Genomic DNA, 23,577 nt, shown 5'->3' with positions numbered 1-23,577 from the left:
GGGGGGTTCAGTCAGTTAAGCATCCGGCTTGCGCTCAGGTCATGATCTCACAGTTCATGAGTTCAAGCCCCACATCCGGCTCTGTGCTGACAGCTCTGTGCCTGAAGCCTGCTTCGGATTCTGTGTCTCCCTCTCTCTCTGTTCCTCCCCTGCTCACTCTCTGTCTCTCTCTCAAAAATAAACATTACAAAAAAATTTTTTTTAAAAAGAAGCTCATTAAACTAGAAATAGGCTAGATCCTGAAGTGCTATTCACATGTCCCTTTATTCGTAAGGAGGTAAGCGGGGTTTGGGCTTGTGTTGCCTAGATACATTTTCATGAAACAGAACTATGTGTTAGTCCTCAAACTCTAAAACAAGCTCCTCTTATCCTCTTTCCAGATGTTTTTTTTTTTTTTATGTTTATTTATTTTGAGAAAGAGAAAGCGTGCACTCGTGGGGGAGGGGCAGAGAGAGAATCCCAAGCAGGCTGTGCACACTGTCAGCAAGAAGTCCAACACAGGACTCGATCCCATGAACAGTGAGATCATGACCTCAGTAGAAATCAAGAGCCAGACGTTTAACCACACCTGAGCCACCCAGCTGTCCCCTCCTTGCAGATATTTTCTAGAACACTGCTGTTGACATCCGCGGCAGAAGAAAACCTCCTCCCCCTTTATCTCAGTGTCAGAGTGACCTCCTCGCAGCTACACACATCCACTCTTGCCACCTGGATTTGGATTTGGATGCTGTCCGTGTCAGAAGGACCTTGGGAGCCTGTAAGCTTCCCGAACGAATATCAAGCTAATAGGCCTTGGTGGCATTCGGCCATCACCTTTCCTCTTTTCTTGACGATTAACGTCAATGACACATTTCTGCGGGTTGCATAATGGGATCTTTGCTTTTCGGGCTGGACTTCTATTGGGGAGAAATTCATCTCACGTACGCATGACCCCTCACCATTTTCTTACGACTTACAATTGTTGCTACCTGCACACTTTCTACTTCGTCCTTTTGACACTGATGAGGGATGGCAGGGTTCACAACGTTTGTAAAACACCTCGAAACCAAGCCCGAACCCAGGAAACACACGAAAGATTAAGGGACAATGCTGACGCTGAGTAATGCTAAAAGGACCCACACAACCATTAATTCCATCTGTTGGTTCAAGCAGAGTTGGCACATGCTTTTTCTCGGGTACAGCTTGCTTTTTCCTGTAAAGATCTGTCCGCTGAGCAAGGGAAGAAAACCTTGTGCTTTGACTTGAAATTAAAATTGTGTTATAATATGACAGCATGCACATTTACAGGCAAATGTTCAAAAGGTTCACCATCAGCCTCCGCTGATTGTTGAGGATGATAAATCCTTTTGTTTTCTACACTTGGTCCCATCTCCTCTTTTCAATAAACGAGCGCCAGATAAGTTCCACCTCGAATCCATCATGGAACCTAAAGGTGACCGCACGTCTTGGCAAAGGAGTTTCACATTTGCGTCTCCAGCACCGCGGAGCCCTTGGTAACCTTTTCCTCTTCCTTCAAACCCACTTCCAATGCTCCAACATCAGGTACGATCCTGACATCCTGAACCTCTACTTTTTCACCCACACTATACCGGGTGCAATCATATGACATCAGTAACACCAACCGGGGAGCTTATCGGGAAACGGTACAAATGGTCACATTTTGCCTATTTTTGTAAATGCCCTCATCAACATTCAAATGTGTGAATGTTTTCCTGCAACACCCTGAAGCTGAGTAACATGACAGAATACTCTCTCTTGGCAGAAAATCCAATCTTGTTATCCAAGCCTTCGGGATTTCTTCATAATTTGCTGTCGATTCTTCAACACACAGCTCTAATTCTTGACCCCTTCACTTCAGGCAAATACACTGTCTTCTGCATTTGGTTTTCTCATCACTTCCTCCTACCTATTCAAACCCCACCCGCATCCCCGAAATCCCGGTTTTTCCATGAAGCTATTTCTCTTCTGAACTCCTAAATAATTTCTTAAGAATCAGACAACTTCCCGCAAACAAACCGGATGTCTATCTTACACTTCAAGAAAAGATTTCCTGTTAAAAACTGGAACCCTTCAGATTAAAAATGGTGTGTTCGGCGCGCCTGGGTGGCTCGGTCGGTTAGGCGTCCGACTTCGGCTCGGGTCATGATCTCACGGTCCGTGAGTTCGAGCCCCGCGTCGGGCTCTGGGCTGATGGCTCAGAGCCTGGAGCCTGCTTCTGATTCTGTCTCCCTCTGTCTCTGCCCCTCCCCTGTTCATGCTCTGTCTCTCTCTGTCTCAAAAATAAATAAACGTTGAAAAAAATTAAAGAAAAAAAGAAAAATGGTGTGTTCAACACAGGTATTTACCTCTGCTCTGGCCCGATAATAAACATGGCAGTAAGAAGATGTTTTCAATGCCAGAAATCTACAGCCACCATGGGATTGGGAGGGAAGGCTGTAGGGACACGATTTTCAAAGCCAGTTAATAGATGGACGTGTGGTAATTGGTTTACTAGAACCCAGAAAGCAGAATCTGGAGCTGGCAGTGGAAAAAATAAGTCAACGGATTTTCTTTGCAGAAGCCACAAAGGACACACCTTCAGGCAGGAGGAAGTTGGAAGAGCTTTCAGGAGAGGATCTGGCCGGCTGGGTCCCTGCGATGAAGGCCACGGGAGAAGCCTGCCCATGTGTGTAGAGCTTTCAGCTGGCCTTGTAACTGTCCCATGATTAAGAATGAACAGACCCCCAGGATTCACCAGACATTTGAGAAAAGCATCCAATACACAAAGAACAGAGACCAACTGCTTGAGTGGGTAAACAAAATATGATACACACACACACACACACACACACACATAATGAATTATTCTGCCTTATGAAGGAAGGAAATTCCGACACATCCTACAACAATGATGAGCCTCGAGGACCTTATGCTAAGGGAAATAAGCCAGTCACAAAAAGGCAAACACTATGTGACTCACTTATATGAGCAGTCAAATTCAGAGACAGGGAGTTGAATGGTGGCTGCTAGGGGCTGGGAGGGGGGGGACAAGGGAAGGGAGAGTTGTTTAATGGGTACAGTTTTGGTTGGGGAAGATGAAAGGAGTTCTGGAGATGGGCTGCCCAACAATGTGAATGTACGTAACACCACTGAACTCTACACTTGGAGATGGCTGAGGTGGTCAATTTTATGTTACGTGTAGTTCATTCTTATAAAGTCCCAAGCAGGTGGAACTAAACTGATTGCTTAGAGATCTATCCATGGGAGGAAAACCTACCAAGAGAAGCAAGAAGATGGTCATCAAAACAGTCATGATGGTCACTAGACCCCCAGGGGAGGGACCCATCTGGGTTTGAGACTGGGCTTCTGGGGATGCTGGCAATCTTTCATGTCTTGATCTAGGTGATAGGCTTTCTTTCTTTCTTTCTTTCTTTTAATGTTTATTTTTAGGAGAGCGAGAGACAGAGCACGAGCGGGGGAGAGGTAGAGAGAGAGGGAGACACAGAATCCAAAGCAGGCTCCAGGCTCTGTGCAGTCAGCACAGAGCCCGATGCGGGGCTGGAACCCACAGACCTTGAGGTCATGACCTGAGCTGAAATCGGACGCTTAACCGACTGAGCCACCCAGGTGCCCCTAAGTAATAGGCTTTCTTAGTACACATTTCTACTATAAAAAAGAAAAAAAAAGAAAAAATATGTAGGAAATGAATTTCCAGACTGGTGGGATCCAACACAGTGAAGGGAAACAGAGCCAGACCAAGAAATTTGTATGTTTGTTTGTTGTTCGTTTGTTTGTTGAGTAATCTTTACACCCATTGTGGGTCTCAAACTCAAGTCCCCGAGATTAAGAGTTGCATGCTTACCGATTGAGCCAGCCAGGTGCCCTGAAACCAGGAAATTTTGAACACTGGGGCTGGAGAAGACCCCCACATGCTTCCAGAGAGACAAAACCATTTTCTAAAAGTCATGATCCAGAATGAAACTGGATTTCTCAAAGCTGACAACAGAAGACATAGCTGGACAGGGGTGCCTGGGTGGCTCAGTCAGTTAAGCATCCAGTTTTGGCTCAGGTCATGATCTCGCAGTTTGTGGGTTCAAGCCCGTCAGTCTCTGTGCTGACTGCTCAGAGCCTGGAGCCTGCTTCGGATTCTGTGTCTCCCTCTCTCTCTCTGCTCCTCCCCAACTCACGCGCATGCTCTCTCTCTCTCTCTTTCTTAAAAATAAATAAGCACTAAAAAAAATTGTTTTTAATGCTAAGGACAAATGATTTCCAATCTTGAATTCTCTACCCAAGCTATTAAGTATGAAAGTAAAATAAAGACATTTTTAGACAACCAAGTCTCCAAAATGCACTCTTACTTATTAAAGTATTAGAGAATGTAGTCACCAAAACAAGGGATGAGGCAAGAAAGGGGAAGATATGGAATCCAGAAAAGCAGGGATCCAACTCAAGAAAACCATGAATGAAGTCCCAGCAGGTGGTGATTAGAGTTCTCAAGGACCCGGCTATGCAGCAAGCCTGGAGAATAACCACCCCAGCTGGAAGCAGGTCAGAAGGCTGTGTAGAGGTGTTTTTTTAGAAAATAAAACCAATAGAAAATCTAATGTGCTTGAACGTCATGAGATATTTACACCTCAAAGCAGAATGTAAGATTGAATTAGTGTTGTTGGTACAATGCAAACAAATGATAAGAACAGGATGTAATTATTAACTTAGTGGCAGAGAAAGTTGAGGAGGGGGCAGACAAGAAGTGCAGGAAAAGAAAAGTAACTGCATGGTTCAGCTGTGGATAGCATTTACATAGTTACAGTGTTGCAAACTGGGAATATCTATGTAGCCAAAACTGTGGGCGATAGAGTAACATGGGGGGGGGGGAGGGGTGGATGCTGAAGACAGGAAGTTTAGAAAAGATGAAAGAGTTAAAGTCTCAACTTTCAAAATGATCACTGATAATGCCCAAAACCAAAAAAATCAAGAAGCAGCAAATGAGCACACTACTTAGATATATAGAGAATACAAAGGAATCCGCTAAAGGAGTTGAATGTGGTGCTTCTGGGGAACAGGAAAAGAGGGATAGAGGACCCTGGTTTTTATAATAAGCCACACAGCATTCCTAAACAGGTGCATATGTAACTTGGGAAAAAAAAGAAAGAAAGAAACCAAATTGAGATGGAGAATTTTCTCACTTTCCACACGTCTGAGTTTTTATAAGAAGCATAAATGTTTAAAGTAAATATTTCTGGGGCACCTGGGTGGTGCAGTCGGTTAAGAGTCCAACTCTGGATCTCCGCCCAGGTCATGATCTCACAGTTTGTGAGTTCAAACCTCATTTCAGGCTCTGCTCTGATGGTGTAGACCCTGCTTGGGATTTTGTCCCTCCTTCTCTCTGCCCCTCCCCCGTTTGTGTGCTCTCTCTTTTTCTCTCTCTCAAAATAAATAAATATAAAAAAATTCTTTAAAAAATAATAAAATAAAATAAAATAAATATTTCTGGTCACTGGTTTGGCCACCATCCAGCCAGGGACATATACCTGACCTTTATAAATAATTATTTGTAAAGTTGAAGCATGTTTAAAACTGGGCTATAATTTTTTTTTAATGGCTTAAAGCAATACTGTTTTGGGGCGCCTGGGTGGCGCAGTCGGTTGAGCGTCCGACTTTAGCCAGGTCACGATCTCGCGGTCCGTGAGTTCGAGCCCCACGTCAGGCTCTGGGCTGATGGCTCAGAGCCTGGAGCCTGTTTCCGATTCTGTGTCTCCCTCTCTCTGACCCTCCCCTGTTCATGCTCTGTCTCTCTCTGTCCCAAAAATAAATAAAAAACGTTGAAAAAAAATTAAAAAAAAAAGCAATACTGTTTTATTTGGCTTACAATTCTGTGGGTTGGCTGAGCAGTTCTTCTGAGCCATAAATCCTTTGACACTCCTGACGTAGGTGTGGCCAAGGTCCTTCCCCTTCCTCTGGGCAGACCGTGACTGCTGCAATAAACAGAGTGTGGTGGAAGAAATGCTATGAGACTTCCAAGGAGACTTTAAAGGCCATGCAGTTTTCACCTCGCTCACTGGAATGCTCGTTCCTGGAGTCCGGAACTCCCGGGGAAGAAGTCCAGCTCCCCTGCCATAACCAGGCTAGTAAGGACAGCCATTGGCACTACAGTTGACAGTCCCTGTCCAGGTGGCAGACAAGTCAAGAAGCCATCTGGGAAGGGGGTCCTCCAGCCGTCGCTCTCCAAACCCTGGCTGTTAGAGTCGCCCTCTGCTGTTCAGGTCAACGAGCTGAGGCTGGACATTGCGGAACAGAGTCAATGCCTGATAAATGCCTTTTCCAAATTCCTGACCCACAGAATCAGTGAGTATTTAAAAAAAGAAGTCATTTTTATGCCACTAAATCCTGTGATGATTTGTTACGCCGTAATAAAGAAACAAAAGCCAAGGGAAAAAGTTGCATGGCTAGTTTATGCATAAGTGCATGAATGAGGCGTCGATGGCTATATTAATGAACAATTACTACATGTACTAAATCTTTTTCTTTATATTCCAATACTAAATTAATATGTGTGGTTTTAATGATCATTTTAAGAATATTCATCTCCCCCAAAGAAAAATAGTCACCCCTTCATCCCTTTTAGACCTTGATGAGGAAGCAGTGAGGGAGCATTTAAAGGGACAAGGGTGGCTGCATAGGAGACTCTATGAGAAAGGACAGAAGAACCACCTTCTTCTACATGGTTCAGCTGTGGATAGCATTTACATAGTTACAGTGATGCCAACTGGGAATATCTATGTAGCCAAAACTGTGTGAGATACAGTATAACACGGGGGGGGGGGGGGGAATGAACCGTGTGAATAAACACAGAGGGCTGGTATAAACCTGTAAGACTAGTGTCCGGATGGCCATAACGCAGAATCAGCTGAGGTTGTGAAACATGCTATAGACAACAACAACAAAAAAAAGGGTTTTTATAGCTATATTTGGAGCAAGAAGAAGGAAGAAATGGGCCCATGGCTTAGGGTAGATGGTGTAATATTAACAGATGACCAAGAGAAAGCAGAACTTTTCAACTTTCATTTGGCTTGTCTTTATAAGGAGAATGATGCTCAATAGTAACATTGTCCAAAGTTGTAGTGAGGAGGAAAATGAAGCCCCAAAGAAGTGAAGAATGATAAGAGAACATTAACTCAATTGAAATGTTCAAGACTCAGATTTGGATGCAGTACATCCCCCACAATGAGGAAAGAAAGATACGGTTTTGGAAACATTGCAGACAAACTCTGAGACCTTTTGGAAAATAGGAAGAGGACTGGGGACGGGCAAATATTCTGACTTTCAAGACATTTTCAAAAGTAATTGATAAGATGGTTCACTGATTATGTTGGTATTAATCACCCTGACAAGGTTCTGGATGCTACATTCTTTCCGATAATTTGTGAACACCAAGTGGCAGGAGCAATGAGGAGTACTCACTTCCCTTTTTCAGTGTTACAATAAGGTTACAACATTGTGAGACAGGGGAACCTTTAGGACTTCACTTGCCTTTTTTTTCTTTAATTAACTTTTATTTAAATTCAAGTTAGTTAATATACAACACAGTCTTGTCTTCAGGAGTAAAACCCAGTGATTCGTCTCTTATATATGATACCCAGTGGTCATCCCAACAAGTGCCCTCCTTAATGCCCATCACCCATGTAACCCCTCCCCCCACCTCCCTCCCCTCCAGCAACCCTCACTTTGTTCTTCATACTTAAGAGTCTCTTGTGGTTTTCCATAACCAGTAAAGAAATTGAATTGGTAATCAAAAATCTCTCCAAAAAACAAGAGTCCAGGGCCAGATGGATTTCCAGGGGAATTCCACCAAAGATTTAAAGAAGAGTTAACACCTATTCTCTTGAAACTGTTCCAACAAACAGAAATGGAAGGAAAACTTCCAAACTCTTTCCATGAAGCCAATATTACCTTGATTCCAAAACCAGACAGAGACCCCACTACAGAGGAGAACTATAGACCAATTTCCCTGATGAACATGGGTGCAAAAATCCTCAACAGGATATTAGCCAACCATATCCAACAATACATTAAAAAAATTATTCACCACAACCAAGTGGGATTTATACCTGGGATGCAGGGCTGGTTCAATATCCGTAAAACAATCAATGTGATTCATCACATCAATAAAAGAAAGGACAAGAGCCATATGATCCTCTCAATAGATGCAGAGAAAGCATTTGACAAAATACAGCATCCTTTCTTGATAAAAACCCTCAAGAAAGTAGTGATAGAAGGATCATACCTTGAGATCATAAAAGCCATATATGAATGACCCAACGCTAATATCATCCTCAGTGGGGAAAAACTGAGAGCTTTCCCCCTAAGGTCAGGAACAAGACAGGGATGTCCACTCTCGCCACGGTTATTCAACATAGTATTGGAAGTCTTAGCTTCAGAAAGAAGACAACACAAAGAAAAGGCATCCAAATCAGCCAGGAGGAGGTCAAACTTTCACTCTTCGCATTTGACATGATACTCTGTATGGAAAACACAAAAGATTCTAGCAAAAAACTGCTAGACCTGATCCTTAAATTCAGCAAAGTTGCAGGATATAAAGCCAATGCACAGAAATCGGTTGCATTCCTATACACCAACAATGAAGCAACAGAAAGAGAAATCAAGGAATCGATCCCATTTACAATTGCACCAAAACCCATAAAATACCTAGGAATAAATCTAACCAAAGAGGTGAAAAATCTATACACTGAAAACTATAGAAAGCTTGTGAAAGAAATTGAAGAAGACACCAAAAAATGGAAAAAAATTCCATGCTCCTGGATAGGAAGGACAAATATTGTTAAAATGTCAATACTGGGGCGCCTGGGTGGCGCAGTCGGTTAAGCGTCCGACTTCAGCCAGGTCACGATCTCCCGGTCCGGGAGTTCGAGCCCCGCGTCGGGCTCTGGGCTGATGGCTCAGAGCCTGGAGCCTGTTTCCGATTCTGTGTCTCCCTCTCTCTCTGCCCCTCCCCCGTTCATGCTCTGTCTCTCTCTGTCCCAAAAATAAATAAACGTTGAAAAAAAAATTAAAAAAAAAAATGTCAATACTACCCAAGGCAATCTACATATTCAAAGCAATCCCTATCAAAATAACACCAGCATTCTTCACAAGAGCTAGAACAAACAATCCTAAAATTTGTATGGAACCAGAAAAGACCCCGAATAGCCAAAGCAATCTTGAAAAGAAAACCAAAGCTGGAGGCATCACAATCCTGGACTTTAAGCTATACTACAAAGCTGTAATCATCAAGACAGTATGGTACTGGCACAAGAACAGACACTCAGATCAATGGAACAGAATAGAGAACCCAGAAATGGACCCACAAACAGATGGCCAACTAATCTTTGACAAAGCAGGAAAGAATAGCCAATGGAATAAAGACAGTCTCTTCAGCAAGTGGTGCCGGGAAAACTGGACAGCGACATGCAGAAGAATGAACCTGGACCACTTTCTTACACCAGACACAAAAATAAACTCAAAATGGATGACAGACCTAAATGTAAGACAGGAAGCCATCAAAATCCTCGAGGAGAAAGCAGGCAAAAACCTCTTTGATCTTGGCCGCAGCAACTTCTTACTCACCACGTCTCTGGAGGCAAAGGAAACAAAAGCAAAAATGAATTACTGGGACCTCATCAAAATAAAAAGCTTCTGCACAGCCAAGGAAACAATCAGCAAAACTAAAAGGCAACCGACAGAATGGGAGAAGATATTTGCAAATGACATATCAGTTAAAGGGTTAGTATCCGAAATCTATAAAGAACTTATCAAACTCAACACTCAAAAACCAAATAATCTAGTGAAGAAATGGGCAAAAGACAAGAATAGGCACTTCTCCAAAGAGGACTTCCAGATGGCCAACTGACACATGAAAAAATGCTCAACATCGCTCATCATCAGGGAAATACAAATCAAAACCACAATGAGATACCACTTCACACCTGTCAGAATGGCAAACATGAACAACTCAGGCAACAACAGATGTTGGTGTGGATGCAGAGAACGACGATCTCTTTTGCATTGTTGGTGGGAATGCAAACTGGTGCAGCCACTCTGGAAAACAGTATGGAGGTTCCTCAAAATATTAAAAATAGAACTACCCTACCACCCAGCAATTGCACTAGTATGTATTTATCCAAGGGATACAGGGATGCTGTTTCGAAGGGACACATGCACCCCCATGTTCATAGCAGCACTATCAACAGCCAAAGTATGGAAAGAGCCCAAATGTCCATTGATGGATGAATGGATAAAGAAGATGTGGTATATATATGCAATGGAGTATTACTTGGCAATCAAAAAGAATGAAATCTTGCCATTTGCAACTACATGGATGGAACTAGAGTGTATTATGCTAAGCGAAATTAGTCAGAGAAAGACAAATGTCATATGACTTCACTCATATGAGGACTTTAAGACACAGAACAGATGAACATAAGGGAAGGAAAGCAAAAATAATATAAAAACAGGGAGGGGGACAAAACAGAAGAGACTCTTAAATATGGAGAACAAAGAGAGGGTTCCTGGAGGGGTTGTGGGAGGGGGGATGGGCTAAATGAGTAAGGGGCATTAAGGAATCTACTCCTGGAATCATTGTTGCATTATAGCTAACTAATTTGCATGTAAATTAAAAAAATTTTTAAAGGGAAAAAAAGGGTCTCTTATGGTTTGCCTCCCTCTCTGTTTTTATCTTATTTTTCCTTCCCTTCCCCTGCGTTCATCTGTTGTGTTTCTTAACTTCCACGTATGAGTGAAATCATGGTATTTGTTATTCTCTGGCTGACTTATTTCATTCAGCATAATACCTTCCAGTTCTATCCATGTTGCAAATGGCAAGGTTTCATTCTTTTTCATCACTGAGTAGTATTCCAGTGTGTGTGTGTGTGTGTGTGTGTGTGTGTGTGTGTTTTTCTATATACCACATCTTCTTTATCCATTCATCAGTCGATGGACATCTGGGCTCTTTCCATAATTTGGTTATTGTTGATAGTGTTGCTATAAACATTGGGATGCCTGTGCTCCTTCGAATTAGCATTTTTGTATCCTTTGATTTTCTGCCTTGATTTCAAGGAATAAACACAATCTTTCAGGACATCGTTGCAGATCAGATAAAGAAACCTGAGCACAAGCACAAGAATTTAGTGAATCTATAGTAGTTTGAACATTAACATTAATTAAATGTTCATCTTGGTGGTGTCATCAAAAATAGCAAAGAAAGGACCTATGCAAACTCACTCCTACCTACATAAAAGCAATGAAAAAGCCCACAAAAATTTCCAGAATCAATTTCTTCAGAACTCTGGAAAGTAACCAAAGGCCTACAGCCACTTGAGGAATGCTCGTTAAAGAAAAATGGCTGAATCTTAGTAAGGACAGTGAACTTTGTGACGTTTTAACTTGCCCTAGTCCTATCCCCCACTCTCCAGCTCTGTTACAACCTTGAAAAACAGGCCACATCCCCAATGCAACCTGGCAGTCAATGAAGAAAACAGTACAGAGCCAGACCTCTTTCTGGGTCTTACTCCCAAAGAAATGTCATTATTGGCACTGTCTTGTGGTTCCTTGGAAGATTACACTTAACGAGGCCAGCTATATTTGGAGTTGGAGCTTGCTCAGAATGAAAAAACTTCTTCCTGGGGGTAATTTGCTGAAAGCATTTACAGACAAGTGTTTTACTTTGCAGGTGCCTAAGTTAGTGGACAACTGTTAGGACAAACAATAGACTAACCAAAAAGCTTAAAAAGAAAACCTGGGGGAGGGGTGCCTGGGTGGCTCAGTTGGTTAAGCGTCCAACTTTGGCTCAGGTCATGATCTCAAGGTTTGTGGGTTTGAATCCCTCATCGGGCTCTGTGCTGACAGCTCAGAGTCTGGAACCTGCTTTGGATCTGTGACTCTCTCTCTCTTTCTCTCTCTCTCTCTCTCTCTCTGCCCCTCCCTTGCTCACACTGTCTCTCTCTCTCAAAAAAAATTAACATAGAAAAAGAAATAAAACCTGGGGGAGATCAAAGTTTTGAGATGATGTAAGGAGCTCTGTATACCCAATACCCCCCAAAACAAACAAAGCTGGTTAAAATTAAAATTAAATTAAATTAAAATAAAATCTCTGGAAATTGTCCTAATGACATATAGCCAATTAAGACCCATTTATTTAAGGAAACCTCCTACAACTTAGTAAGAATAGGGAGAGTCTGCGGCATAGGAGCCACAACCAATTCCCTCCCTGCTTCTCACCCTCTCTCTCCCCAGCTCAGCTCGAGGGAAACTCCATTTTGAGTCCGTGTAGTCAAAAAGAGATTCCCAGAGTGCCTGGCAGTTTCAGTTAGTGGGGTATGTGACTCTTGATCTCAGGGTCGTACACACTGGGTGTAGAGATTACTTTAAAATCTTCAAAAAGAGGCGCCTGGGTGGCTCAGTCGGTTGAGCTGCCGACTTCGGCTCGGGTCATGATCTTGCGGTCTGTGAGTTCTAGCCCCGCGTCGGGCTCTGTGCTGACAGCTCAGAGCTTGGAGCCTGCTTCGGATTCTGTGTCTCCCTTTCTTTCTGCCCCTCCCCCGCTCATGCTCTGTCTGTCTCTCTCTGTCAAAAATAAACAAACATTAAAAAAAATTAAATCTTAAAAAAAAAAAAGATACAGTTCCCTCTCCCGTAAGCTCCCAATCAAGTCTTATCATATCTCACAAGGAGGAGAAAGCTTTCAGCATTTCTCATCCCCTCCTACTCCAAGCTAACTAAGTTCAACTTCCAGTGAGTGTGGCAGAGAGGTAAGGGGCTTCCTTCCTTTATCCAGCCTCTATTCATAGGATGGAGGTTCTGTCCCAGGTGTGACAGTCTAAAAAATATCAGGTTCTGACTGCCCTCATGCCTGCTTTCTCGCAGAGCAGGGATCTCATCCTGGGAAAAGGAAGCCAAGAGGACCAGAGGCTACGGCTCTACCAGGTGCCCAGAGTAGTACCTCAGAGAAGTTGTCCAGGGGACAGGCAGTCCATAAGAAAAGACACATGAGACTTTCTACAAAGGAACTGACTTTACTTGAGACAAGGTATGTGAAAGTTCAAGCCTAAGGGCACTCTCAAAAACAAAACCAAGCCAATAGCTCCCCACTAGGCTAAACCATAGGCTATTTAATCCTCCAGAGAGAACCTGGGAAAGAGACTGCTAAGAAAAGCCCTCCTGAGGTCAAGACAAACTTCAAAGACCAGCCTCAAATTTACCCCTCCCCAATTTAATTGGGTCAGAATGCTATGTAATATATGCCCCAGGGCACTGTCACAAACAATAGAGCCATCAGTCAGTAATTAGTGGAGCCTAACTGTTAGTGTGTGATACCACATGAAGAGGACAGCTTAACAGAGAAGTCAGGGAAAGACACCATCAAAGAGAGCCTGCTACAATTACTATCATCCCAAAGTGACTGCGCACTTGCCCAAGGCTATGCCCTCTGAGAAGCAAAACCAAATGTTTCCCACTGGGGGGGGGGAATACGCCTAACCAAAATAGTGGAGTCAAGTCAGAGAATAAACAAGCAAACAACAACAAAAACAATACCCAGGCAGGGAGAAGGGAATCGGTATCCAGAGTTGCTATGATGTACTACCTAAAATGTCCAGTTTTCAACAAAAATTATGAGACATGCAAAGAAAGAGAAAAGCATGACCCATACACAAGCAAAAGATCAGGTTACAGACACTGACTGAGAGAGGAACCAAATGTCAGATTTAACAGACTTCAGTGTAGCCCTTCTAAAAATGTTCAAAGAACAAAAGAAAGCCATGCTTAAAGAAACAAAGGAAGGCATGGCGACAATGTCTCATCAAATAGAGAATATCAATAAAGAGGTAGAAAGTATTATTTTTTAACAATAAAAATTCTGGAGTTGAAAAGTACACTAATCAAAAGGGAAAATTCATTACTCAACAGTAGGTCTGGCCTGGCAGAAGAATCAGAAGACTTGAAGATAAATAGATAGAGATTATGGAATCCAGAGAACAGAGAGAAAATGAAATGAAAAATGAACGGAGTCTCAGAGAAAAGTGAGACATCTTCAAGAATACCAATATAGGGGCGCCTGGGTGGCTCAGTTGGTTGAGCATCCAACTCTTGATTTCGGCTCAAGTAGTGATCTCCAGTTTGTGAGGTTGAGCCCTGTGTTGGGCTCCATGCTGGAAGCTCAGAGCCTGCTTGGGATTCTCTCTCTCCCCCTCTCTCTCTCAGCCCCTCCCCTGCATGTGCGCGCTCTCTCTCTCTCTGTCTCAAGATACATAAATAAACATCAGAAAGAAAAAAGAATACCAGCATAGATGTAATAAGAGTACCAGAGGACAGGAGAAAAGAATAGAAAAAAAGTTGAAGAAAACTTGGTTAAACACTTTCCAAATTTGCTAAAATATGAAGCTCAATGAACTCCGAGTAGGATAAGTACAAAGAGATCCACACCCAGAAACATTATAGTAAGAGTACTGAAAGACAAAGAGAAAGTCTTGGAAACATTAAGAGAAAAAAAAATCATCACATGCAAAGCGTCTACAATAAGATTAACAACTGACTTCTTATCCAAAATGATGGAGGCCAGAGGCAGTGGGATGACATATTCAAAGTACAGTTGAGTCCCATTGTTCATGGTAGTTATATTCTATAAAGTCACTGCAAACACTGAGTTAGCAAATACTAAATCGCTGTTCCTAGGAGGAAATACAAGGTTAAGTTCATGCCAGCCTCTGGTCACAATATTTTTGTCAACTGATCAATATAAGGTTGACCCTTGAACAGCACAGATGTTGGGATGCCAATCTCCCATAAAGTCAAAAATCTATGTATAACTTTTGACTCCTCCAAAACTTAACACTGGGAAGCCTACTGTTGACCAGATGCTTTACCAATAATATAAATAACACATATTTTATATGTTACATGTATTATACTATATTCTTACAATACCTAACTTTTTCTTAATATTTTGGCATTTCTAGGCTACATGGTTTATCTATGTGTTTTTATTTTTTAATTTTTTTAACATTTATTTTATTTTTTTGAGAGACCAAGAGAGACAGAGCACTAGCAGGGATGGGGCAGAGACACAGAATCTGAAGATACAGAAGGAGACACAGAATCTGAAGCAGGATCCAGGCTCTGAGCTGTCAGCACAGAGCCCAACACGGGGCTCAAACCCATGAATGCAAGATCGTGACCTCAGCTAAAGCTGGACATCTATGAGTTTTCTTAAACTGTACATTTCAATCTTCAAAAAATTTTCCAATATATTTATTGAAAAAAATTCCATGTACAAATGGACTTGTGTAGTTCAAACTCATGTTTTTCAAAGTTTGTATAACCTTGTTTTATGTGTGTTTCTGCTTAAAGACACCTTATTTAATATATATTATTGATTCACTAACGTTAAACTCATGGCCAACTGCACTATAATTCATGCCTGAAGGAACCTTCTCTAGCACATGTATTTTTCTCCTAAGGCACATTATGGCCTTCTTGCACATAGGAACATTGGACAGCACTTCAACACTATTTTGGGGAACTATTTAAACAGTGAATACACCAATAAAATGCACAAAAATTCAAAATCATGGCACTAACTAGACCACGACAAGGACACTTGTTTATTATAAGAGCTGAAATAAGAGGGCAGAGCATCACTCTGTTCAACCTCAGCTGGGAGCACGCTCAATAAAATTTAGTAAGTAAGCAATTCGCAAATAGAGAATCTGTGAATAATAAGGATCAACTGTACTGAAAGAAAAAGAATCAACCAATAAATCTTACATCCAGCAAAACTATCTTTCACAAATGAAGGTAAAATGGGTGGCTCGATAGGTTAAGCATCTGACTTTGGCTCAGGTCATGGTCTCATGGTTCATGAGTTCAAGCCCTGCATTTGGCTCTGCACTGACAGTGTGGAGCCTGCCCTGGATTCTATCTCTTTGCCTCTCCCCTACTTGCTCTCTCTCTCTCTCTCTCTCTCTCTCAAAATAAATAAAAAACTTTTAAAACGTTTATAAAAATTAAGATATTATCAGATAAACAAAACTGAGAAAATTTGTTAGCAGACCTGCCTTACAAGAAATACTAAGAAATATATCAGGCCGAATGCAAGTAAACCCAGACAGAAATTCAAATCCACACGCAAAAAAAACAAAAGTACCAGTTAAGGTGATTATGTCATTATGTCAGTATGAATGCATATTTTTGTTTTCTTCTCTTAAATGATTTTAAAAGATATAAAGATATAAAACAATATGCGTATAATTGTGTTGTTGGGTCTATAACATATACAAATGTATATATAAAAACACGTAAAAATATATCTGACAACAACATCTCAAAGAAGGTGGGTGGGATGAAAGTTGTATTGGTGTAAGTAAATTATGCCAGATGGTAACCCGAACCCACAGAAACAAACTAAGAGAACCAGAAATGGTGGAATAAATATAAGGAATTCTAAATAAAATGGTGCCTGGGTGGCTCAGTTGGTTAAGCACCTTTCTTTTGACCACAGCTCAGGTCTTGATCTCAGGGTCGTGAGTTCAAGCCCTGTATTGAGCTTCCTGCTGGGTGTTGAAGCCTACTTAAAAGAAAAAAAAAAAAAAGGAAATGCTAAATATATACTTGTTCTTTCTTTTCTCAGCTTTTTAAATGACATAAAATGATAAAAATGTGTAACAATGTATTGTCAGGTTTGAAACATGTAGTGATATGTGTTAACACTAACAGCATAAAAATGGGAAGGGGGAATAGAGTGACATAGGAGTAACATTCTATATCCCCATGGAATTAAGTTGGCATAAATTCAAAGTAGATTCTGATTAGTTAATATGCATATGGTAAGCCCTAAAGCAACCATTAGGAAAATAAATGAAAAATCAGTAAAAAAAAAAAATTATAGAAAAAAATGATATATGACAATATGTACTCAATGCAAAATAAAACAATAAAGGAAATTTAGATTGAAAGATACAAATAGGTTGAGGGCACCTGGGGGGCTCTGACTCAGGTCGTGATCTCTCGGGAGTTCCAGTCCCACATTGGGTGAGCTCAAGCCCCACTTCAGGTGAGCCCTGCTTCTCTCTCTCTCTCTCTCTGTCTCTGCCCCTCATGGGATTCTCTCTCTCTCTCCCTCTCTCTGTCCCTCACTAACTTGTGTCCTCTCTCTCTCTACAACAAACAAACAAACAAAAAACAAATAAAAAAGAAAGATACAAATAAGTTGAAAGTAACTGAATGGAAAAAGATCATGCAAAAAGCAACCCTAAGAGAGATGGAGAGAGAGAATCCCATGAGGGGGCACAGAGACGTGTAACATGGGTATATCCTTTGCGGTTTGGAGACCTGCATATTCAAATATGTCCAAAATATTATTACTGTACCTCCCAACTTTGTGAAGTAGACAGCATCAATTTTATCATCCCAAATTTGCATTTGATAAAACTAAAGTTTCAAAAAGTTCATACGTAAAAGTGTTTCAGTCTCAGCATCCCTATGAAGTAAGTAGTGTATCCTCTTTTCCAGGTGACAAAACTGAGGAAGAAGTTAAACCACTACGTGGTGAGCGGGTTCAAACTCAGGCAGTCTGATTCCAGAATGTGTATTTTTGTTTTGCTTTTCAGGACTTTTTGCGTTTGTTTTGTCTCATTTATTCAAGAGAGACAGAGACAGCATGAGTTGAGGAGAGGCAGAGAGCCCACCGTCGGGCTCGAACTCAAGAACCGTAAGATCACGGCCTGAGCTGAAACCAAGAGTCGGATGCCTAACTGACTGAGCCACCCAGGCGCTCCTTGCTTTGGTTCAGATTAAAGGAAAGCAAAATGACATGGGCCACGCAATATGCATTTGCGAGCTGAATATGGCCTTGGGCCACCATTTGAAGCCACCATCCTGGAGTCAGAGGGACATGGGTTTGAGTCCCAGGCCTGACACTTATCACATGTGTGGTCTTGAGCAAAAGGTCGACATCTACCTCACAAGGTTCGTGCGAGCCCCTCGGGAGGCACGCAGGTTCCCCCTCCATTGTAGCCATTGCCCCCTGGCACAAAGGGACTCAATAAAAGTGTGTTGAAGTAATAGAATTCAAGCTTCTGGAGCTAACCTCATTTCTCCACAGTTCTGGGAAGTAAATTCGTAGAAGCAGGAAGAAAAGGAACCTTGCAGCCCCCACACTTACAATCATTGCCCTCCGTCACCTCGCAAAGGGGTCGGCAAGAACAAGTTGTGATAAGTTCCACGCAAGAAAAGAACACCGTGAGGGAGGCTTATGAACAGCATATATTTCAGACTGGGGGTTCAGGGAGAGTCACTGTGTGGAGGTAGATAAAATATTGGTCCAATGCAAGGGAAGCAATACTCCTACCGCACTCCCACTGGTCTATTTTGGATGCTGCATTTTAACAGGAACAGAGTCAACCCTGCACTCATCCAGAAAAGCGCTCTCCCAAGCTGATGAAAGGTTTAATATGCACCATAAACATTCAGGTCCCTCATCCAGCAAATATCTATTGAGTACAAAACACTACTTGATACTAGAGAGAGTTTAAAAATAAAGACACCAGGGGGGTCTGGGTGGCTCAGTCGGTTAGGTGTCAGACTTCGGCTCGGATCATGGTCTCATGGCTGGTGGGTTCGAGCCCCGCGTGGGGCTCTGTGCTGACAGCTCAGAGCCCGGAGCCTGCTTCGGATTCTGTGTCTCCCTCTCTCTCTCTCTCTCTGTCCCTCCTCCACCACCACTATCTCTCTCTCTCAAAAATAAATAAACATTAAAAAAATTGTTTAATGTAAACATTTAAAATAAAAATAGGGACACTAGCATTGTGGCCTTCTGGAAATTTTACAACTTAGTAGGGAGGGCAGGGTGAGTACATAAGGAAATAGAATGCAAAGTTGACGTTTGCCCCAAGACATAAGAAGTATAGATACAGCACGTACAGGTGTGGCAGGTGCAGCATCTCATAAGAGGGTGGTATTTGAGCTAATTCTGGAACTGGAAAGGATTCCTTTTACTGAAAAACCCATGCCACCTAAGGAGAATCCAAAATAGTAGTATGAGCGGAGGTACAGAAGCAGGGATGTATGCCAGGGAGAAGTCCAGTTTGGCCAGAGCAAAAGGTTCATCTAGGAAGTGAGCCCGGAAAAATAGATTTGGATCAAAGTAAGTAGGGCCTTGGATGTTGGTAAAGGAATTTGGGCGTTATTTGGTAGTTAATGGGAGGAATTAAGAATTTCTAATGAGGAACATTGTAATGAACACTGCTGTTCTGCCTGGTCAGCACTTTCTGGCGCTAGGGCCCCAATTTTCTTTTTTATTAAATGTTCTTAAACATTTAATATTGAGGGAGAGAGAGAGAGAGCATGAGCAGGAGAGGGGCAGAGAGAGAGGGAGACACAGAATCTGAAGCAGGCTCCGGGCTCTGAGCTGTCAGCACAGAGCCCGACACGGGGCTCGAACCCACGGACCACGAGATCATGACCTGAGCCAAAGTTGGACGCTTAACCGACTGAGCCACCCAGGCACCCCGAGGACCCCAGTTTGCTGTGGGAAACCCATCCCTTCCCCAGCCTAGTTCAGGTGACACAAGTAGAGATAGCTAAACCCTCAGTTCCACACTGATTGGTTCAGGGATTTTTTTTTTTTAACATTTATTTATTTTTGAGAGACAGAGCATGAGCAGGGGAGGGGCAGAGAGAGGGAGACACAGATTCAGAAGCAGGCTCCAGGCTCCGAGTTGTCAGCACAGAGCCCGACATGGGGCTCAAACCCACAAACCATAAGATCATGACCTGAGCTGAAGTCGGAGGCTTAACTGACTGAGCCACCCAGGCGCCCCTTGGTTCAGGGATTTGTACAGGCTCCAAGCAGAACCAATAACCAATGGGAGTCAAATCTGAAGTTTTTGGTACAAGGAGACAGAGAGAGGTCACCTTTTCCCTCTGCTGGAGTTACTGGGGGAAAAAATCAGACATAAATCTAGAACTGCTGGCATTCTTGATGCCATGAGAGGAACCACCTGAGACAGGAATCAATTCAGAAGAAAGCAGAGCTTAGGGCTGGGACCCAAATCTGAATGAGATTGAGTCCCTGAGCCAAATGCACCTTAATATCTACCTTTAAACTTTTCAGTAAGCTAATAAATTCCCTCTCTTGTTTAAGTTGGTGTGAGCTGGGTCTTTGACCTCTTGTTACTGAAAGATTCCTGCATGGAGTGCCTGGGTGGCTCGGTCGGTTAAGCCTCTAAGTCTTGATTTTGGCTCAGGTCATGATCTTATGGTTCATGGGTTCGAGCTCCGAGTTGGGTTCTGTGCTGACAGTGCAGAGTCTGCTTGGGATTCTCTCTTCCTCTCCCCACCATGCCCACTCTTTCTTTTCTTTTCAATTTTTTTATTACATTTGTTTATTTTGTTATTACATTTATTTTTGAGAGACAGAGTGAGACAAAGTGAGAGTGGGGGAGGGGCAGGGAGCGAGGGAGACACAGAATCCGAAGCCGGCTCCGGGCTCTGAGCTGTCAGCCCAGAGCCCAACGTGGGGCTCGAACCCACCAACCGTGAGATCATGACCTGAGCCGAAGTCGGACGCTTAACCGACTGAGCCACCCAGGCGCCCCTCACTCTTTCAAAAATAAATAAGTAAACTTAAAAAAAAAGAGCATGGAAGATTCCTGCTTGATGCAAACCTTATAAGGGCTGAAGAAAGGAGACTAAGTCAATACAATAGTAATAGGACAATACGATAGTAAAGACTAAGGAACTGGGAGCGCCTGGGTGGCTCAGTCAGTTAAGCTTCCCACTCTTGATTTCAGCTCAGGTCATGATCTCGAGGTTCGTGAGTTCAAGCCCTGCGTCAGGCTCTGTACTGACAGTTTGGAACCTGCTTAGGATTCTCTCTCTCTGCTCCTCCTCCGCTCACACTTTCTCTCCCCCGCTATAAATAAATAAAAGTAAAACAAAACAAAAGGCTAAGGAACTGTTAGATTAAAGGAAATGAAGGAGTCATAACAACTAAATGCAACATGTGATCCTAAATTGGATCCTGTGCCAGAAAACGGAGGTTAGTGGGACAATTGGCAAAATCTGAAAAAAAAAAAAAATAAATCTATAGGTTAACTCTACTGATGTTAATGTCTTGATTTTAATAATTGGATTGTGTTAAAAAAAATAATCGTATTGTGTTTATTGACACTCTTAACATTTGCAGAGCATTGATGAAGGGTATGCGGAAATTCTTTGAACTATTTTTGCAGCTTTTTGGTAAGTTCTGAAAACATCTAAAAAGTTAAAAAGTAAAAAAATTAAAATATGAAATTTGGGTTTGATCAACAGTAGAGGCGATGGCCTTGGGAACGCCGATGGTAATAAATTGGCAAGGACTTGTCTGGATACGGAGAGGAGTGGAAAAAGGAGACAATATCTGGGTTCAACGCTGAAAGCATTGTGGCCCTACTCACCGCCACAAGCACAATCTGGAAGACAAGCAGGTTTGAAGTAGAAAGGGCACATTTCACAGGACGTGCTGAATTTTAAGTACCAGCAAGCCTCCAGGTGAAGCCGTCCAGCAAACGCTGAAACTTTGCAACTGGGATTAAGGGCAAAGACGATGCTAAGGACAGACGTTTCCATAAAGGAGAAAGTTGACAGCACAGGAGTATGATGTGACCAAGGGTGACACTGTCAAGGAAGGAGCCCAGTGGGGCAGGCAGTGCTGACCACAAAGATTTCAGAGAAGGGATAATCATCTGCAGAATGCTTATGCCAGAGGAGGGATGTTTGAGTACAGTTCATCTCGGAGATATGAAGAAGTGTCGAAACAAACAAGAAAACTCTATCAGAGGTTTTGGGGGTCAAAAAAACCCCTAGTTCTTAAATCTTCATAAATTATTAAATGTGTTTTGACTCCTATTCCTGAACACTGGCTGCCTTCTTGGATTGTGCTGACTGGTTGAGTTGGTAGAAATGGGAACATTCACTGGTGCTCTTCAGATGTTACTCCCTCGTTAATTAATGTTCAATAACGCTCTTCAAATGTTACTCCCTCGCAAATTACCCACTGGCCTCTCTTGGGACCTTAACAACACAAATAAGGACTGGTTTAACATTTAATCTGGGTAGGGGCGCCGGGTGGCTCATTCGGTTAAGTTTCTCACTCTCGGTTTTAGCTCAGGTCATGATCTTATGGTTCATGAGTCTGAGCCCCACATCGGGCTCTCTGCTGTCAATGCAGAGTCCTCTTCGGATTCTCAGTCTCCCTCTCTCTCTGTCCCTCTCCCCAGCTTGCACTCTCTCACTCTCTCAAAATAAATAAATAAACTTAAAAAAAAAGACCTGGTCTGGGTAGATTCAGAGGCTAGAACTAAGCCATATATGCGGCAGTCGTTAGAAAACCTCTAACAGTGCAGTGAGCTGTGAGGTAATGAACTGTCTGATGGAGAAAATTATTCCTAAAGCTCCTTCCAGATCAGTAGTTCAGTAAGCTTCTGGGTTTGTGTTCCTGTTAAATGTTCAGAGTATCTGCTTCATACGGCTTCTGTGAGGAGGACGGAAGATAAAGCACATTAAAGTGCCTGGAGCAGAATAGCTGTTCAGTCTTTACTAGTCAGATACCAATCTATGAAATAGACCAAGAAATCCCAAGGAAGTACCAACCTCGGCCACTAGAGGGGGATTTCAGTCACCCTCCTTTAAAAGACACTCTCCGATACCGCTTGATGGGGCAGACACCCCCTCCCGATGCACCAGCCTTTCCTCTGCCGGGAAAGCCAGTCCCACTCAGGAAACCTGGCTCCACGCTGAACTCCATGGTGTTTTCTCTGAGTCATTATATTCTCCCACAGTTGCAAAATGATCTGGCAAAAGTCCCTCAAAGGCTTTTACTGCTTACTGAGTAACATCCAAACTCCCTGCCTGAATCCAAAGCCTTCCTCAGTCTGGCCCCAACCTACCTCTCCAGCCTGAACTCCCTTCAGTCCTTTATACTGCGGCCACACTGGACAAATCAGCTCCTGCCTATATGTCGGGGCACATGCAGCTCCTTCTTGACGCCTTCCCTCTATCCTGACCTTCTGAAACCATACTTCTTTTTCAGGAATGTAAATGTACCTCCCCCTTAACTCCCTTCTTACTTCTCTAGAAAAGAGTGATCTCTCCCACCGTTGAGCTCCCACACCATATATTATATCCATCTATCTTGTATTTCATTGATTTATGTATGTGCATCTTGTCTCTTCAATAGATTAGGAACTCTTTGGGTAGAGAAGCCAGGGAGTAATCTGCCCAGGATCACACAGCGAGTAAAGACGGGATTCTAACCCAGGAAATCCAGAGAGCTCTTGCTCTTAACCACGAATTCACAGCTATATAGTAACCTTTCATCAACCACAGTGCCTAGCTCAGAGCTTTGCACACAGTGCTATGCAATAGCTTATCAAATGTATAACTAAAAAACAAAAAACGAAAAACAAAAACCTCCCCCAAACATTGATCTAATTAGCATCTCTTAAACCTTCACCGACTCCTGGGCTATTGGGAAGCGGCAACTGAGTCTCATTAATCTGCACTACAGTG

General features: G+C 42.6%; 1 long non-coding RNA gene across 1 annotated transcript; it reads left to right on the top strand.

The window, feature by feature from the left end:
* Positions 1 to 5,997: 5,997 nt before the first annotated feature.
* Positions 5,998 to 21,983, top strand: LOC124517734 (uncharacterized). The gene is made up of 3 exons (XR_006963552.1): positions 5,998 to 6,324; positions 12,898 to 13,060; positions 21,340 to 21,983. It is a non-coding gene; the product is annotated as an uncharacterized LOC124517734 (long non-coding RNA).
* The last annotated feature ends 1,594 nt before the right edge of the window (positions 21,984 to 23,577 follow it).

The sequence above is a fragment of the Lynx rufus genome, unplaced genomic scaffold (assembly GCF_022079265.1).
Source record: "Lynx rufus isolate CCGP_SWC_20201006 ecotype Redwood Valley unplaced genomic scaffold, mLynRuf1.p SCAF_23, whole genome shotgun sequence".
In the NCBI taxonomy this organism is placed as follows: domain Eukaryota; kingdom Metazoa; phylum Chordata; class Mammalia; order Carnivora; family Felidae; genus Lynx; species Lynx rufus.
The sequence above is the reverse complement of the archived record's forward strand: the minus strand, read 5'-3'. Positions and strand labels throughout refer to the sequence as shown.